This window comes from Poecilia formosa, unplaced genomic scaffold, assembly GCF_000485575.1.
Source record: "Poecilia formosa unplaced genomic scaffold, Poecilia_formosa-5.1.2 Scaffold21, whole genome shotgun sequence".
Taxonomy (NCBI): domain Eukaryota; kingdom Metazoa; phylum Chordata; class Actinopteri; order Cyprinodontiformes; family Poeciliidae; genus Poecilia; species Poecilia formosa.
In genome coordinates, this window is record NW_006799960.1 from 2,732,062 (window position 1) to 2,739,801 (window position 7,740).

General features: G+C 38.7%; 1 protein-coding gene across 3 annotated transcripts in view; it reads left to right on the forward strand.

The window, feature by feature from the left end:
• fam83hb (family with sequence similarity 83 member Hb) overlaps positions 1-7,740 on the forward strand; it is a 29,082-nt gene that overhangs the window by 6,831 nt on the left and 14,511 nt on the right. The window contains exon 1 of one of the 3 annotated variants that reach the window (XM_016669295.1): positions 3,412-3,489. The exons of 1 other annotated variant lie outside the window; for it this stretch is intronic. The gene's annotated coding sequence lies outside the window, so the exon portion shown is untranslated. Of the gene's footprint in view, positions 1-3,411; positions 3,490-7,215; positions 7,464-7,740 lie in introns of those variants that run through there. One more of the 3 variants, XM_016669293.1, reaches the window with a different exon arrangement.

Here is a 7,740-nt window from a genome sequence, read left to right on the forward strand (position 1 = left end):
AACGCAAAAATTTAAAGTAAAAAAAAGAGAGCAAATATCGTAAATAATTAAACATAATTGATGTTTGATAGCTGTACTGTGCTTCTCAACAACATAACAACAATAATAAAATAATAGTAATTGAAAATTTTTAAAACATTATTATTACTTCAGTTGTGTTTTTTTTTTTTGGAAATGTATTTTGTTGTCATGTTGTAAAAACACATTCTGACACAGTACAATGATTAAAAGTTATTTTGTGGATGAGATGAGAGAACCTCCTTGCCAAAATTCCCGGATTCACTGAAATTTTTATTTTTATTCAAATCAAACTTCGGTGTTGTTGTGTATACAACTTTGTGGGAAACTACGCTGCTGTAATTTGACAATAAATTTGCTGTCCGGCTCCGTCCAGTAGATGGTGCTGTAGCACCACATTTTTCAAGAGATCGTCGCAGAGTCTCTTGTTGCATCTATTGAAAAAGGTCAGCATCATTATTTCTTGTGAGTCACATCAGCTTTAATCTCAAATAAATACCCAGCTACGGCATTCACTCTGTGGAAAATTAGAAGCTTATTGAAACAAACATTAATCAGACATTCTCATAAATGATCCACCTGCTAAACTGGATCAAAACATGTTAGTCATTTGTATCTTGTGAGAAAATACGGCTTCATTCATGCTTCAAAAAATGTTAAATCCTAACTAAAGCGCGTACAAGAGAAAAACTGAGTTTCAATCTGCTCATAAGGATTGGACTGTTGGATAAAATGGTCAGCAATGATGAAGAGTCATTCTAAAAAGAATGAATTGTGTGTTTTCAGACTTTTAAACGAGATGGTTCATGTCAAACAGTTTTATGAGTCCTACTGTGGGATCGAGTTTCAGCTTATTTATCAGCTTGTTCTTTTCCGGGAGGCAGATGAGGATGACTGCCTGCATGTTTTGACCTCTATCAGCATCCATTTGCTGACCTACAGTTTCCTTTGACAACCCATAATTAACAACACATCAGAAAAGTTTCTGGTACAAACACGTCTGTGTATTTGTAAATCTGAGGTGCTTTTGAAGTCACAACCTGTCCAATGACTTAACTGGTTTGTTTAAAAGTTTTTTTTGGGTTTTTTTTGTAGTTCTCCTTGAGTTTTTGTTAATCTTCCTTTGTGTCAGTCTTCCTCAATTAGTTTGGATGTTTTTTATGGCCCCAGCTGTGCCACATTTCCTCTAATTAGTTCACCTGCTTCCTTTATCATTTCTTCCATTAGAGACTGTCTGTTTCACTCACAACAGTTTAACGTCCTGTTACTTTTGCAAGCTTTTGTTTCTTATTATTAAAAACTCTCCACGTTGCCTTCCTGCCTCTGTTTCAGACTGGAAACCAAAACACAACAAATAACTTTCACGGCGAGTCACGGGATGTGCTATGCACCGTCTTTATTTACCATCTGATTTCATCAGGCAGACTTTGTGGAAGTTGTGCGTGTAGTTTCCCAATAATCATTATTATCGGTTCGTGCGCAGAGGTAACAATAGCACCGGAGTGACAACACCTGTTTGTAGGTATGCAGTGATGGCACAGTGGCATTTCTTTTTTTTTTACCCTCCTCTTTGACACAAAACATACCACGCACAATTATTTATGAAAGACAAATGAAAACTTACTGTGCACTACTGGGACTTTTCTAATAACTGGGCTGCTTGCTTCTTACAACAACACTCCACCCAGAGCTAAAAACACATCCAATGCTTGAGACCGGCCCCGAGCTACGATTACAGCAGTAAACATGTACAGACGTTCATGTGACAATAACGCACACTTGCAGGTTTGTCAGGATCATGACACAAAACTCATGTGGAAGTACTTGACAGGGATTATTTTAGGTAGTACTTCAGATTCAGCTCACTTAATTGTAGGCATTTGCTTTCTGACCAATGTATTTTATTCACAAAATATATATTTTAAATTGGCTAACTTGTAGTAGTGATAATCATTTTTTAATGACAAATAACGATTTCTTTTAAAAGTAATTATTTTTAAAAAAAATAGCACATTGCCAGTGTTTCTCAATGCAAACTAAAGAAAAGGATATAAACCTGACATATTGTTTCTGTAATTCAGCGTCACGTTGAATCAGTTGCGACCGGCGCCACTTTTACAGCTTTTATGGGCCTGCGAAAGAAACGTGTGCGTATGCATCTTTCCGGCCACCACCGTAGTGCAAAACCGACCTCGAAGCGTCAGGCTCCAGGGAGTCACCTTATACGCAGGTGTGACATTACAGCGTGAGAAAAGCATGCTGGGAGAGCTCACAGAGACAGAGACAAAGAAGCAGATACAGGAGACTTGCAGAGTAACTTCATTGTGCTTGCTGCTCAACATTCGCCAAGTATCTCCTCGCTGACACCAGAACGCGCAGATTAAATCTGCCCTGGAACAAAAGCGATGTCAGCAGTGGAGATGAATAAAAGTATTCAGAGAGAGGTGTGACGGTAATGTAATTTGGAACTGGCTGGTTTTCCCTGAATGCCGATTCACTCAGCAACAGACTGACCCTGTTTCGACATGAACACTCTTATTTTACTCTCTTTTGTGGCTCTGACAGAACAGATTCACATTTAGCCTCTAATTCATTGCCCATCAAGAGAGGAAGAGCGCTGCAGAGTTGATCACCCTTTGATTAGAATTGGTTAACTCCATTCAAAGTGCTGGATGAGTGAAATTTGGAGGTTTTATATCTCCCTTGCCATCCTTCTCACTGTGTGTGGCGACAACGCAAACTTAGCCTCTCCGGCGTTGCTTCTCACTGTTTAAATAGTTTAAATTTCTTAGTCATTCTTCTGACAGTAAATCCAGACAGGTTTAGATGAGCAACTGGTTTCTTGTTGCCATTTCCTGACTTGTGAACACATTCACACATCTGCCTTACCAAAATGGCAGGATTTATTGTCTTCCCCATTTTTAATGGCGGCTGAGAGAAACAAGCCTTTCTGTGTAAATGCAAAAAAAATCCTGCATCTTTACCCCCAAACCTGTGCAAGATGTCTCTACAGAGGCCCACAACACTTTCTAGATTTTTATTTCTAGCAAATAAAACCAATATATAATTTTTGTGCAACGTCCTAAATTGTGTACAACTTTGTTTGCGTCTATCACATACTATCGCAATGGCATACACTGACATCTATGGTTGAGACGTGACAAAATGCGGAAAGGTTTAAGTGTTTTAAATGTTTTGCAAGGCACTTTTCAATTAAAATTCATCATTCAGTGCGTCATCTTAAATTAGGGCGAACTTCTGTCTAACATCCATGTATATCTACATTGCATATTCCTATTTCATAACTTAGAAAAATGCAACACAATTCATTTCCCGTTCTCTAAAGATGGCATTTTCCAAACGCATTTCTCAATCAGACGGCCCCCTAGTGACGCCAGGGATCATCAGCCAGGTGTGCAGGCCAAGCTTTCTCTCTGTTCCAGAACTGCACACCCGCTGACAGGCTGCCAGGTGAGTCAGCGAGGGCGGGGTCGGGCTGAGAGAGGCTGAGCGATGGAGGGAGAGTAAATTTGAAAGACTTAGCGAGAGATAAAGCGGGGGCAGGGAGGGAGTGAGGCATAAGAGGTTGGGTGTGGTAAGATGCCTTAAGCACATTCCTCATTGCAACCGCACCCAGTGTTTCTGCGTCTTTCTACCTGCCAGTGTTTGCTTTCAGTACTAATTCCAGTATGCAGAAAGTATCTGTACTTTCTCTCTCTTTTCTCACTTCATTCCTCTCTGTGTTCTGCGTGTTTCCTTTCCCCTCACTTTCAGCTGCAGCATGTGGCACGCCATCGCCACAGCTGTATGCTAAACGCTCCCGCGCTCTCACTCCTCACATTTCACGTTGACGCTACATTAACAAGGCAAGTGCAAACACAAAAGGTGAGAGCTCAGAAACATGGCCTCCACGGTTTGTGAGTCTCTCTCTCTCTCTCTGTGTGTGTGTGTGTGTGATATCAGGTCATGGATGGTTAGGCAGACAATCTGACAAGAGCCACTCCCTTTGGAGCCGAACATACAGTCATAGCCTTCAAACAAGGTGTGTCCGTTGCACTGAACACGTTTAGGGGCAAAGGACAGCCCATATAACTGCAAACACAAACAGAAGCTGACTGGTGTATAGATTTGTCTCTATTGCAACCCGTGTCGATATCAATATTGCCTCTTTTCAGGTGAACCTTGCATTCTTTCATGTCAACACCGCCAGCATAGAGCAAAAGGTGTGAGAAAACTGAGCTGAAGCAACGTCGGGCTTAAAGAAGCGTTTACATAAGGCATGTGCAGCGGCATGCTTTAGGAGGTCCGACCTTCTCCGAGGAGATAAAATGAGACATGACAGCATGCCGTGGTGAGACTAGCTTTAAGGAGCTTTCTATAGAGAATCACAGAGTCTGTTGATTCAGCCTCGGTGATTCATCATGGAGAAAAACAATAGCTGATTCACTGACACTATGTTTCACATAGAAACATGGAGTCCAAAGACAACACATGGATGTTTAATCTAATTTATGCGCCGTTAATAAAGGTTATTGGTACAAGAGTAACAGATCACGCTCTAGAAAGTAATAGATTTATTGTAATGCTGCATGAACTTATACCGATAGCTGTCACAATTAGCAGTGTTTCCAAGAATATCTCATGGAAATCGGAATAATTTAGGTAACTGTAGAGAATAAAAAAACAAAACAAAATGAGACATGATAGAAAGTCACAGGTTAAATAGACATCATTATGTCCAGTTAAACAAGGAGATAATCACATTATAATGACAGTTTTTTTTTTTTTTTTTTTATTTTATCAGTTAGCGGCTGGTCTTTTTATCTTTCACAACAATTCTGGCAGTAAACAAGCAATCCGCAATCATTCTTACATTTAATTTTGTTTTCAACCCCCCAGCTTGGTTTTTCCACGAATGTCAGGTATTGACTACAACCCTGGGAGGCAGTTCAATACACACCGTTTGTAAAGACATGTAAAAAGCTCAAAATAACTGCCTTGCAGAAACAAAATGTTACACTGAATATGTTCCTGTAGTTCTGGCAGTGAGGTTTTTTTTTTATTATTATGTTTTCTTATTTATAAAGTACAAACGAGTTTAAAGCACCGTTTGTCTACAATTACCATAAAAGTAACTAAACCGATGGGTAAAACAGTAAATGAGAATAGTGACATCTTATGTTCGTTACCTAATAATAATAATAATAATAATAATAATAATAATAATAAAATACTTATAGGTGTTATATACTGAGCTCAGGGTTCCTACACAGGAGTGTGAATCTTTCCACCTCTTGTCTCATAATAAAAGCCAGCTTCTCCCTCACATAAATATTGCAAACTGACAGTGAGATTTGGAGAGGTTTAATTATCTCTTTCTGCTCACTGTGGGTGGCAGAAAGATTCAGCTGGGTCCAGCCTTGCTGTGGGCAAGTTTACACAAGTAGCTAGTTTTTTTTGTTGCCATATTTAGACTTAAAGATTTCCATGCATCTATTTTTTATTTAATTTTATGTTCTTTTGAAGAGTAATATAAATAATATACTCATTCTGGTCACTTTAAAAATATAAAATAAATATTCTTAGCAATGCCACAAATTCTGACAGATTTGGTGAAAAATGAAGGTATTCAATTTTATTTTAAGAGCTTTGTACACATGGAGAGTGTTGAACTGAGTAACAATCTATATGATCTCTGAAAAGACTTCTGGAAATCAGGTTCAGTATGAGATATCACATCAAGACACAGAAACATTAGCAAAAACTTTACAATGAGTAGAAATGAAAATACAAACATGTTACCAGCTGTAAAATGTAAAGATCATACTCTGGTCTGTCTGCTGAATTTAGAAGTTATTTTTGAAGAGGGAAAAGTTGGATCGTCCGAGTTGTGATCGGTTCAAATTAAAATCATTATTCATAATCCCATATAAGCATCCATGTCATTTCAAATTAGGTCTTGCTTGTTTGAGGAAAAATGCTAAACACAAGATGAAATTTAGCAGATATAACAGTCGAGATCAGCATCTACAAACCTTATATGACAAAAAAATTACCCAAGACCTGCTCTGAAGTGATGGGCAGCTGAATTTCTACATAAAAAAAAATATTTTTATACCTTTCTGATCAAATAAAAAATTGTAAAGTAGGTGGATGCTCTAGTGTTTGCCAACATTTTTAAAGGAAATACTTCAGTAAGCAACGAGACAACTTGTACCAGCCACATAATCTTCTTGGCATGTTGAAGTCATTCTGAGTTCCTAAATATTTACGACCAGCTGTTCAATAAGAAAGTAGTGCAACTTGGTGGTTACCAAAAGCTGTCTGCTGAAAAAAAGGTGTAAAGAAGCTAATAGAGCCACTAACTAAACTAGTTTGGTTGCAATTATTTTTGGCAGTTTTTTTAAATAATAATTAATAGGTCCCTTTATTTAATCTTTTATTCATCATCCGTCCATCCACATGTCTCTCTACCAATCTATTTTCTCATCATTAATTATTCAACCAAAGATTTTTCCATCTTTCGTCCATTCATCCATCTATGTACTTTATGAACCATTCATAGTCCATCATCCAATCCATTTACCATCTTTTCATTTATCCATCCATCCTTCCAAATGTTGCTAAACGTATCACATTTTTACAGCTTAAAAGTAGCAGATATCTACCACAAATTCACAGTGAATTTTGGATTTGTTGTTTTAAACTGGCTCTAATATAATGACAACTGTCAAAATTCAAAATTATTATATTTTATTGAATCCTATTTTCATGCAGACTTGCAAACTTCCCAATTTTGTTTGAATTTCAATAAACTGTTGCAGCCCTTTTTTTTTTAAACAAATAAAGTACAAAAGAAAGAAGAGTGGCTCAAGACTTTTTGGTAATAATTCAATGGTGGAAGTACGAATATGTAGTATGTGTATTTAAGTTATTGCCAAAGAGAACCGACGAGATTGAGTTATTTAGTCATTACATTGAGTTCTCAAACTAACACGCAAAGTTTGAAACGAGTGTTCGACTAGTTAAAGGTCAGATCCTTGAAAGAGCTGATAAAACGCAGGATCCATGTCACTAAGCCCACTTTCGAAACAAAGCACAAGGAGCAAACTTCCAATGGTGTGGAGTCCCTGTCGATTTGGGAGGAGTCTTACCGGGGTGAAAGCCCTTCCTATCAACATTCACTCCTGTCCTTCCTCATTCGCTGCGCGGATCTACAGCAACTCTGCCGCGGCGGCTCCGGAGGATCACCCACCGCCGAGAGGAGCTCTCAGCCCGGGCAGCGAGTACGTGGTCACAGCGCACGCTCCGGAGAGGGGCGGTTTGGGTGGAGCTGCTGTCCGATCTATGGAATGTGACACTCGGACGAGAAAGGAGGCCCGAGTCGGTGGATTGAAGTCGATACAAAGACGAGAGAGGGAACAAGTTGTGCTGCTAGTGAGGAGGTACGGACTGGAAAACGGTGCCATTTGGGTCAAAGCAACTATTTACATGGAGTGGCTACACTACTCTAACTATACCATCTCTACCTATACTATCCGCTATATTCTGTTCTCTCTAAATCGTATTACTTTTTTCCAACTTTAACTTTTACTCTGGCTTTTTTGTTTCTCTTCCATTTTTATTTTATGCAAGCAGAATAAACGTGAACTGGAGCTAACTGTCCGCAACAACAGTCTGCAGTTTCTAGAGGATTAAGTCATTCAGGTAGCTGCTGTGCAT